An 11948-nucleotide genomic window follows, 5' to 3' on the forward strand; every position below is an offset into this window, starting at 1 on the left:
CTTTCACATTTTCAGGTATTTGTTACAATAACAGCCTCAATTATCAGTACCAACTTTCTATCCATTTTGTGTTTCTATAAACACAGGTTGGGTAATTTATAAAGACAAGAAATGTATACTCACTGTTCTGAAGGCTGGGAAGTCCAATATCAAGATGCTGGCATCTGGTAAGGGCCTTTGTGGTGTGTCATCCCATGGCAGAAGGTGGAAGGCAAGACAGCACGAGAGAGCAAGAGAGCAAGAGGGGGCCAAACTCACTAGTATAAGCAGCCTACTCTCATGATAACTAACCCACTCCTGCAATAACAACATTTTTCAATTCTTGAGGGTGGTGCCCTTGTGGCCTCATCACCTCTAAATACTGTCACACTGGCAATTAAATTTTAACATTAATTTTGGAGGGGACATTCAAACCACAGCACTCTCCAATCCTCTCTTAGCATCTTCTATAAGCCTCTAGTTTACAATATGCCAAATGCCACTACGGCCCCTTGTTTGAAACATGTTTGTCTCCCTAGTCACTGAGCTTTCTGAAGGCAGCAACAGCCTTTCATCCTGGATCCTCTTTCTGGCTGGACCCTTCCCCTGGCCCTACCCCCTCCTAACATGCCTTCCAGGCACCTGTGTCACTCTGGAGGTCGAAGAGCATAGGCACTTGCCTGTGTGATGTGTTTTTCCATCTTTGTTTCATTGCCTTCATCAACCTTCTGATCAAGGTAGCCAGAAGCTGCTGTATGATCAAGTAAGAAAATAAAATATCAGAATTATTAATCACTTCTACTGTGCTGGACACCCTGATAAGAAATTTATGTATGCCCATTTAGTTAATTCTTACAACTATTATCGCTACTGGATTTCTATCATCTCCACTTTACAGATGCAGAAATGGAAGCTGAGGGCAGGTAATAGGAATATTGCCCAGCCTCTGTTAACTTCTAGCAAAACGGCTCAAGGAAATATCGGCACAAACCTGATTCTTGGCTGGCTTCTCCTTTCCACCGGTGGAAAGCTGGTGGAGAAGTGGAGGGTCCTGTCTAAAAGAGAGTAGATTAGTTAAATCACTGAGTTTTGTTTCCTCCCACCAAACTATGAGTTGTTATTGCAAGATCCCTGAGTCAATGCCAATCTTCTACCGTCCTGGGAGCTTAACTACATTTGGCAAGCAACACCAAGTTATATGGTTTCCAATACTTAGAGGTATCTGTGAATGCAGATCTTAATGCAGTATGTTCTTCTGGGGCTGCATTTTCTGTCTGAAACTGAGAATGTATTTTAGATTATGTGGTTAGCATAGAACATGCTTCATCTCAGGACTCAGTTAGGATAAAAACAAGGCAGGCACATTGGCCAGTGTCAAGTGTGAAGGCCCAATTTAGGCCCTTACTGTGTTGAAGGCTGCTGGGCAGATGCCAGGACAGACACAGAGGCCAGGCTCCAGCACAGCCTCAGGGGAAGTCCATGCCAGGGTGTACTTGATCTGGTCTTCCACATAACATAAATGATCCTAGAGATGAAGGTCCTGCCAAGAGACCTCCAGGTGACTCCAGGAGTCCTTGAGGCTGTGAATCTTTGCATCATACTTTAAACTAAATTTCTACAGAGCCCCAAATGCCTGTCGCCTCCTCAGCTCCTTTTGTAAAGGAACATGGGTAAACCATGGACCATTAAGAGTAGACAAAGTTTTGCCAAGTCCTTGGTGCTATGTAGGGAAGAGCTTCTCAGAATGTTCTACTGGGTCCCTCTAGCTGCAGAGGAGGGCAAATGAGCACCGGGGGTCTGGAGGGATAGCCCGAAGCAGCCCCATAACTTGCATGGAATGTTTTTGAAGTCTTGTATTTATCTTAATAATTCATGAGAATTTTACATTTCTTTCCATGCTATATCCATGTCTATTTTATATTAAATGTAGCATTAATAATTGCCCGAAACCTGAAAAAATGGTGCCCCAGAAAGCTGCACCCACAGTTCTTCTGTAGCGGCCCTGAGGGGACATATGCTCCGGTTCGAAAGCACAGATGTACGGCGTTAATCTCACTGATTATTCTAGAACCTTCTCTTGCCCACACTTAGAAAAACCACAGGCAGCCAGAAGCTTGAACCTAAGTAACATGCACACAAGTTCAGACCCAATAAAGGGAAGCATTTCCAGGAGATATTTGCGCACAGACTCAAGAAGACTTTTAGAAAATGAACAAGCAAAATACCTCACCAAAAGGCAGGGACTCCTAATATTTTGGATTCTCTAAACACTGATGTAGTGTACAAAGATCCTCCCCAGAAAAAACAACAACAACAACAACAAAAAACAAACAAACAACAAAAAAAACACATTTCTTAGGTCTGTGTGTTCTTTAGAGATTTCCAGAGACCTGAGGCCATCCGTGGACCCCTAAGAATATAAAGATTCCCACTGAGATCCTTTGTGCAAAGGCCCTTTGTAGAGGGCATACGTTTTCTTTAAATCTTTTGAGCCAGTGTCTAAACGTTGAGAAAGTTCACACTGATGTCTGGATCCTGGAGACTTGTCAGCTTTGGACCTGCACAATCTCATGGCTCCATGGAGGGGAGGAGCAGCCGCTGCCCCTGCAGCTGGGATTCCCCATCCCCCCGCCACACCATCCCCATTCCTCCTTCACAGAACCCGCCAGCCCCTGTGACACCTTAACTGGTGACTCTTGTCATGCCATTAGGCCATCGTCGGGGACATCAGGCCCTGACAATGGACAAGAGCCATCTGGAGTCCATGCTGGTCATCACCTGCCCCAGCTGACCTTCCATCCAGACCTGCTGCTGGGCTGTGGTTGGAGAGAAGCTGGGTCAAAGAAGCAGAAAAATCTACAGATACATCCAGTACTGGCAGCATTGGTTGCAGTGGAGAGTTCAATCCCCTATACGGGGAGGATTCTCCCCACTCCACTTGGAATGGAGCCATGAGGGTGAGTGGAGGGTCAGAGCCTGCCACAGCCATGGGGCAGAAACAGCTTCCCATACAACATCGGCACCCTCTCTTGGGATGGTGGTGGCTGCAGCAACAAATTAACACAAATAGGGTGACTTAAAACAAGAAAAATGTATTCTCTCACAGTTCTGGAGGCCAGCAATCTGAAGTCAAAGTGTCCACAGGGCCATGGCACCCTCTGGAGACTCAAGAGGAAAATCTGTCATTTGCCTCCTCCAGCTTCTGGTCTCTCCAGGCATCCATTGGCTTGTGGCTGTGTCACTCCAATCCCTTCTTTGTGTCTGTGTTTTCTCTTCTATCTCTTCTGAAGACTCCTGTCATTGGATTTGGGGCCCACCTAATCAATCCAAGATGATCTCATCTGGAGATCCTTCCCTTAATTATTGGAAAAGATGTTTTTTTCCAAATGAAGTCACATTCACAGGTACTGAGGATTAGGACTTGGACGTATCTTTTGGGGGTCACCATTCAACCCACTACCCAGCTTCTTCTCAGCCATTGGCATATGTCATAGGCAACAGCAGCCCCTAATAACAAGGGTCATTCATGGAGGTGGCTTTGCCAGTGTTCATGGTAAAAAGTGCCCTCCATGAGCAAGACCTGACTGGGGAGGAGAATACAGAACCACATTGCAACTTGACTCGGATGCCCTTGGTAATGAGCACGACAGCCCAACCGGAGGTCACCAAGAGATCTCTGAGAGGGATGGAGGCACATTAAAGAGGTCCTGGAAGAGTGAGTAGGGGCTGAGCCTGATTTTTTAAAACATGCTGTGACCTATTTGCACCCTAAGGCTGCTGAGGCCTGGGGAAGTGCTTAATTTGCACAACTGCACCCTCTTGAGAGTTCTGGTCTCATCCGAGTCCACCTGCCCATGCCCCAAATCCAAACCAGTGCGTTCCTTTCTCGTGCTGTGCCAACCAGCATGGAGTGAGCCATCCAACACCCACTGAGCACTTCCTGTGTGAAGTTCCCATAATGGGGTACCCCTGTCCCTAGAGCTCTAGATGGAGAGACAGAGAGGCATCCTCCAATCACCTAGGAAAAGTCAGTTAGGTGTGGATGCCAGATGTTTTCATCGTCCTATTCCTGTCCCTTATTTATAAAGTGAGTAGGCTCTGTGTTCACTGTCCCCCAGTGGAATGCAGTAGAAATAAAGGCAGAAATTGCCTGGCTTTGGTCTTCGGAAAGTCTAAGCCCCTGGGGGATTTCAGAGAATCTACTGAGCTGAAAAAATAAAAGGGCTTAGGGGTATGTATTAGCCTGTTATCACACTGCTATAAAGAACTATCTGAAACTGGGTAATTGATGAAGCAAAGAGGTTTAATTGACTCAGAGTTCTGCAGACTTAACAGGAAGCATGACTGGGAGGCCTCAAGAAACTTACAATCATGGCAGAAGGGGAAGGGGAAGCAAGCACGTCTAACCACGGTGGAGCAGGAGAGAGAGAGAGAGACAAGGGGAAAGTGCACACACTTTTAAATGATCAGATCTCATGAGAACTCACTATCACGAGAACAACAAAAGGGGAAGTCCACCCCCTATGATCCAATCACCTCCCACTAGGCCCCTCTCTCAACACTGGGGATTACAATTCAACGTGAGATTTGGATGGGGACACAGAGCCAAACTAGATCAGAGTAGAAACAAAAAATACTGGACCAATAAACAGGCGGAACATTTCCCCAGATCAGGCAATTTTCCCCAGGTCAGGGAGATATTCTGTTGGGGTGTGGAGAGGAGACTGGGATAGGTCAGCAAGATCCCAGGAAGGGGGCAGCTGCCTGGTCCTCTTAAGTACTTGAGAAAGGTATCTTCACCCCAAGTGGAGCTTTGAACCTCAGGCTTGATTGCCCCGAGGGTCAGCCAATGGACTGTAATGTATATGGACTGATGATGAGGCCCAATGAGGACCAGAGGATCCACTCCTGCCCCACCCCACTCAGCAGTTCCACAACTTATATGTGTCCCTGAGACCATGATCTGGTCGTAGAGTAAGGAGAGTGCCTCTGTTTGTTAGGGCTGCCCCGACAATCCACAGGTTGTTGACAGGTGGCTTCAACAACAGACTTTTTTTGTAGCAGTTCTAGAGGTCAGAAATCCAAGATCAAGGTGGCACTGGGCTGTTTCTGAGGCCTCTCTCCTTGGCTTGTGGATGGTTGTCTTCTGCCTGTGTCTTCACACGGTCTTCCCTCTGTGCCTGTCTGTGTCCTTGTATCCTCATTACAACACTGATCACATGGATTTAGGGCCCACTCTAATGATCTCATGGTAACTGAATTGCGTCTTTAGTGGTCCTGTCTCCAAATACCATCACACTCTGAGGTACTGCAAGTTAGAACTTCAACAGAAGAATTTTAGGAGGTCACAGTTCAGCCCTTTACAAAGAGGAACTTTCAGAAAATGATCCAGCTTGTTGAAGAAATGGTTCCTTTGAAATAAAATTTAAGTCAATAAAAAACACAGATTTCTCTTTGGTATACACCTCGGGACGTGGACTGATTCATGTCTACTGGTCCCCACAGGTGCCTGTTCCCCAGGCAGGAAGGTACAGATCCTGGGAGGGGCACAGGTGTGTGTGTGTGTGTGTGTGTGTGTGTGTGTGTGTTTAAAGAAAATCTCCAGGTGATTCTCAGTCCCTCCCACAGAGGCCCACTGCTGTGCCAAGTGGGCACAAGGCAAATCCCAAATCTCTTGCTCAGTTATAAGACAAATAGTCACTAGGTGCCTTCTATAGGTGAAGCATTGTGCAAGGCACCTGGAAGAAAACTAAAGTATGTGGCCTGCCCTTACCTGTTATGTACAGCAAGGCACTCGGTCAAAGCAAAGAGAGCCCAAAGGCATTCCCATGCTTGGTGCTCCAGACCTCCTTGTGCACTCACATGCCCGCGCTCTTTACTCTCATCTAGTTCTTTCTCCGTCCCTAGATCTGCTAAGAAGTATGCTATGGATGGGTCAAGTTTTTCCAAAGAAGGGTGGGAACTTCCTCCCCTTAAGGGAAATAAGTGTCCTGTGGTGGCAAGGAATAAGGGGAGTGAGGAATAGGACTTTGTGGTAAATGCTTTAACTCGGATGTAAGAGCTAAGTCTGGCATCGCTGCAATGGAATGGATACTATTGTCCCAACTTTGCAGAAGACTCTGCATATCTTAGTTTGGGATCCCCCGAAAGTGGACCTTGAGACAAAGATTTTCTATGCAAGCAGTTTCTTGGGCAGGGATCCAAGAAGCATGGTGAGGAAGAGGGGAAGAGGGGCTGGGAAGGGGAAGGGATCAGCAGAGGACACCTAGTGAGTGGGCTACTGCTGCACGCACATGGGGCTCAGTCCCACCAGGGACTCTGAAGCCTGGGGCCATGAGCTCCAGTAAGCATGCACTGGAATAAGGAGAATCCCCAGATCTTGTAAGATTGTTGTCCACAGAATCTGAATTGACATTGGTAGCTGGGGACATATGGAAGCCAGGTAATACATGGAGTCCTGGCCCATGTCTAGCGTACAGTGGATTAGTTTGACTCATAGACCACTGAGTGGTTGTTTTCCTAATTACTCAACAGAGAATTGGAATGAAAATGCTTAGTGGTTGTCAGAAGTCTCACATTGGAACCTTGACCTGTAGCATAGGAGTTTTAATACTGGGGAAAGTCAAATAGAAACCCAATCCCTGTCCTTGGCCAAAATAATTTTTAAAAAAGCAAAATGCATTCCCAGGAGAACAATGGAACTTAGTGGTACCACCAGAAATTTGAAGAAGGCAGGGGTGGTATCACTGCTATATCCCAATTTAATCTGTTAGGGAGGCAGGAGCCCAGGTGAGCCAATGTGACACCGTTTTAAAATCAATTCCATCTTAAAACTGGCAAAGCGCATTCTTTGCCAGTCACGACCCGTGGTCCTGAGATGTTTACAGCTAGGGAAGCAGCTTAGTGATGCTACAAGGACACACTCCTACAACAATAAAAAGTCCAGATGTCCCAATACTCATATATGTTTTCAAGATAATTATAGTTACGCTTTGATGTACTTACTAAAATGTCAAGGATAGTTTTCTTTAAATCAATAGAATAATTTTGTCATGCTGTCAGCCCACCCGTATGTGGGCACAACTTAGTTTAGTCTCTACAAAGACAAAACCCCTATGTAAAAAATTAAACTTAAAATAAAGATGATACATTCTTCTGCTTGCTTCCTGAGAACACCCTACTCTGTAATGGAGTAGTTTCTAATAAACTTGCTTCTTTCACTGTGCTCTGTGACTTGTCTTGAATCCCTTCCTGCATGAGATACAAGAATCCTCTTTTGGGTTCTGGATTAGGACCCCATTTTCCAGCAACAAATCCATCAGTATGGCCACTACAGAAATCAGAGGGTCATGGAGAGGACAATGGACTATCACAAACTCAAGCAAGTAGTAGCCTCCATGGTAGCAACTGTGCCGTACATGGCAAAGAGAGATTAACACAGCCTTTAGAATATGGTGTGCACAGGGGTGCTGCCCTTGACCTGGAAATGTGTACTCTGCCCTCTGTGTCAGCAAAAAAGGCCAGAAGTAGTTCCCCTTCATTTGGGACTGATATAGATTTCTCCTGAGGCCTCTTTCCTTGGCTTGCAGACAACCACCTTTTCATTGTTTTCTCACTTGGTCTTTCCTTCGTGTGCACAGATCCCTGGTGTATTGCCCCCTTCTTATAAGGACGTCAGTCATACTGGATTAGTGTGCTACTCTTATAACCTCATTTAATCTTAATTACCTCTTTAAAGGCCCTATCTTCAAGTACAATCATATTGGAGATTAAGGCTTCAACCCATGAATTTGAAAGGAGAGGGACAAAATTTAGTCCATAAGAGGCACCATGTCACAGATAGAATGACTTAGCCAGTTATGATCAGCCAGCTCAATTCTGGCACAAGGAGCTCACAGAGTAGCCAAGGTGACAGAGAAGGAGTTTGAGGTTGTGCCTGGACCCAACAGCAGGGGCTCCCTCTCATCAAGGCTGATCTAGCTATGGCTGCTCCTGCACGTCCAACCCGTCAGCACCAGAGACCAACAGTGACACAGAGACCTGTCTAGCCCAAGTGTGTGCCCCCTCCCAGGGGACGAGTGTCACCAGTGACTGGCTTCTGCATGGGTATTTAGGTTCAGCCCCTTTTCTTCATTTTGGGATAACTCTGATGGATCATTCCAGTTATGCAGCTTCTGTGGAAGCAACTGCGGTCTCAGTCATAGCACCATCACAGGTCAGCTTCTCTCTCTGCCCACTTCTGCCAGCCTCACTTCCTTACATGTGTATCTCCCAAGAACACTCCCCAGTAAACCTTGGCACCCAGCTCTCAGAGTCTGCTTTCAAAGCACCTATGATAAGACAGTAACGTTTCTAAAACTGATCTGAGAGTGGGCCTGCTTTCAGAATAGTCCTTCCCCTGCTGTAGAACAATGGCGCCCCTTACCTACTTTAAATATTTCTGTGGCTCATTAACCTAGTTGAAATACACACCTGGCGTTCTGCAAAAGGAATCAAAGTATTGTCTCAAAAGACTATCTTCATGATTAATCAAGGCCCATTGAGCCATGGGACCTCCAACCTTTCCCTTACTGAGAGATACTTCTGCTAATGGTGAAGCTTGGTGTTAAAAATAATGTTTAGACCTGTTTTGTGACATTCTGATTGTAGAACAGCCAAAGTCATTTAGATTAGTGTCATTTGTTCTCATAAATGTGAATAGAATGCTTTGTGGGACTACCAAATTCTTTAAGACACACTATATAAAATGTGCAGATAATCTTAAGAGATTTCTTTTAGAGTTGGTGTGTTTCATTCAATAAACCTGTTTTACCAAATCACATAACATTTATTTAATTGTCACCAATCATTCTTTTATTTCATCATATAGAATATTGCATATGTGTCTTATTTTTTACCAAGAAATGAACTTTCTAAAACCTTTGAAAACATTTAGATGTTAGGTTACAAAAATACACAGCGATAGATAGATTTTTTCCTTATTCTCTTAAGGTGTATGTGGAACATAAAGTACAAAGATCAATGGAAAACTAATACCCTCCTGCCTGCCCATGTTTTCAAGCAATTAATAAATAAGAGAAAAGAGGAAGCAAAGAGACAACAAAAATATATAATGACATCCCTTCACATGGGATGGGGGAGAAGCACCACCTCCCCTCCAACAGGGTACCCACACCTTCCAGATTACCTGGGTAGATCTCAAATTCCAATACTCTGATCTGCCATCCTCAGAAGATCACATAGGACTGTCAGATACCTTGTCTGTTCGGGGAAAGGGTATGGAACACAGAGTCTCAGTAATCACACACCTTCTTACCCAGCCTACAATGGCTTCAGAGCACAGAGGCTGCGGTGCCCTTGGCTTCCTGACCAGGTGCTCCTGGTTGGCCTTCCCCCAGCACTTCCCAGCAGACCTGGTTCCTGGCAGTGACGCCTTTGCTTTTCTTCCGGGTCTATTTTTGCCCAGAGTCGCCAATTCCCCACCACAAGTCTCCGTTCTTTTCCCCCAAGGACCTTCATTGGTTTCCCTAAAGGGGATTTCCCCTGCCCACTCCTGGTGCCTTTGAGTCACAGCCGGCATCCTTGCCAGGGGGCCACCAGCCCACTCTGCTAGCTGACCAACAATCCTGTTTCTGGGTCTAAGGAAAAGCGCCTCATGTGATCATCAGAGCTTGAGCCAGAGGACATATACGGGCAAGGCTTAGACCAAGGGCCAAAGGCAACAGGCCCCAAGTGAGGGCAGAGATGGGAAGTCATCAGTAGTCACTGCTGCTCCAGGCACCCACCTGGGAGGGCCTGGATTGCCCCATGAGTGACCCAGTCATCCCATTCCTCTGGATATAGCAAAATTAAGAACTTTAGCCTTGAAGAGGTCAGGAGGCTTAAAGGGACATTTCCGAAGTTGGGGTCTTTGCACTTGAAGTTATCCAAGTAGTTGAGCATTAGATGTCTTACCCTTAAACCTTGTATGTTCTCCACCAAAAGGTTTGAAGCCTGGCAACACTCTCGAAAAAATGCACATCATTGTGGTAGCCACGTCTTCAATTAGCCCCTATCCAGAGAGCAACATTTTAGCTCAGTGACTGCAAAGACACCCTCTCTTCTTATTTTATCCCTAATGCTTAGGTTGCTGCTGGCACCTAAGAAGTATTAAATAAATATTGATGGCATGAATGATCATTCTGACTTGAAAGGGCATTTATTGAACTTTTTACTCCATCAAACACAGTAAGCCGTTGATTTTTATTTCTTCCGCTCTAATTTCTCAGACCTTGCAAAGATTTCCTTGCAGGGCATCATTGCCACCTAAGTAAGAATGGAAGGCTGCCCTCACCCCACTCACCTGTTCTCCTTTTGATTGTATACTCTCGTGTTCTCCAGTGCATCAAAGTGGCGACCTTCTTCTAATCACAGACAAGTACAATAGGATTGGAAAGTTTCATGTTTTGGCAGGTGAACCTGTTTCTATAAGGATCCTGAAAAGACCAAGGTATATTTATTACCCTCAGTTTCTTTCCCTGACTTACTCTTCACTCTCTGATGGGCCAGCCTTGGCATATCTCCAAGAGCAGCTGTTGGCAGGTCTTTTGCCCCAGGAAAAGAATTTCAGCTCCGTATTATTCAAGTTGTGTCTAAAGATGTTGGTCATTAGCCACTTCACTCTCTCTCACCTGCTTGTGAAATATGGGTTGGATTCCTTCTGACATGTTACATCCCCAGTTGAACTCCTAACGAAAATAGGAATCTATGGAGAGATTTGACCCAGGAGTTTATGACCTGGCTGGGAGGGAAAATCTCCTCCACAAACATCTTCTCTAATTGTTTTGTATCTTTCCCATCTCAACATTCCCACTTCCTAAAGACTCTCATGAAATAGAAGTACAATTTTTGATTGAGCACCCAGTCTGTCTACTATAATACTCTCTGGATCCCTTGTTACCAATATACTTATAATCCCATTTATAACTAAGGAGTTTAGTTATAAACTAAACTCCTGCATTTCCTCAGATGGTGTTGGCCTCATAAATGTCCCGCAAACAAGGAAAGTAGATCTTCCAGGAATGGCAGGAATCACGCACAAGAAGACTGAAGAGTCAGCTCTTCAATTGGACAGTCTCAATCGTTTGGGCTGTTAAACAATCTTTTTGCTTAGTCTTTCCCACCTTATAGTAATTAAATAATTCCTCCCACATCCTCAACAAAGTCAAACACAGCAGCTTCACTGGGGGAAAAAGACTAATCTTGACTTGGGTGAGAAATGTTCTTTCCCGCCCATGAAGAAGGCCCAGCAGCGAATCCTCCCACTACTGAGATTAGAGCAGTTATTTCTGCTAACACTGCCATCCCGTCTCTCTCTAGAACACTTTCTCTGTTATCAAGTTGAGCAAAGCCAGGAAAAAGTAAGCCAGTCAAATGTTTACTTGGTTGGTGGGTGTTGATAAAATGTTGGCCTCTGTGTGGTTCTGGACAAGACATGCACCCTCCGACCCAGCCAGCCTTGGGCTATAATGAGAACCAAGGAGCAGGTGATAGCTCTTAAACAACACCCAGTCCCAGGTTTTCAGCCCAGTGTTTGTTCACTTATCCCAGATGCTTGACTCACGAGGGACCGTGTTTATACTGGGTCTGTCCCAGGGTCACTTTGGTTGAGTGGTATTCATTGGTGCGGGTCCTACAGCAAGAGACCAGGTCCTGATGCCAAGAGAGATTAGGAGTTTGCTAACGGGAAAGAAATGGAAGAAATAAAAAAGAGTGGCTCCAAGTCACGTAAGTTGCCAGGTTGCTGAGCTGACTTGAGCTTGTTTCTACTTGCGGAAAACTGAAATCAATCTCTGGTCCGGTTGAAATAATCTTCAGACTGTCTGAAAACCATAGTTGGTGGCACGGATTTACAGACGTCTCAGCAGATTGGAGTGCAGGAGAGCAGAGCGTAAGTGGGTTAAGATATGAGCCAGCTTAAAACTTCACTC

At 45.4% G+C, this 11948-nt stretch overlaps 1 long non-coding RNA gene across 1 annotated transcript; it reads right to left on the reverse strand.

The window, feature by feature from the left end:
• Positions 1-658: 658 nt before the first annotated feature.
• Positions 659-9292, reverse strand: LOC117095780. The gene is made up of 3 exons (XR_004442176.1): positions 9167-9292; positions 971-1034; positions 659-730 (listed from the first exon to the last, which is right to left on the reverse strand). It is a non-coding gene; the product is annotated as an uncharacterized LOC117095780 (long non-coding RNA).
• Between the last annotated feature and the right edge of the window lie 2656 nt (positions 9293-11948).

Source organism: Trachypithecus francoisi, unplaced genomic scaffold (assembly GCF_009764315.1).
Source record: "Trachypithecus francoisi isolate TF-2019V2 unplaced genomic scaffold, Tfra_2.0 Lachesis_group14, whole genome shotgun sequence".
In the NCBI taxonomy this organism is placed as follows: domain Eukaryota; kingdom Metazoa; phylum Chordata; class Mammalia; order Primates; family Cercopithecidae; genus Trachypithecus; species Trachypithecus francoisi.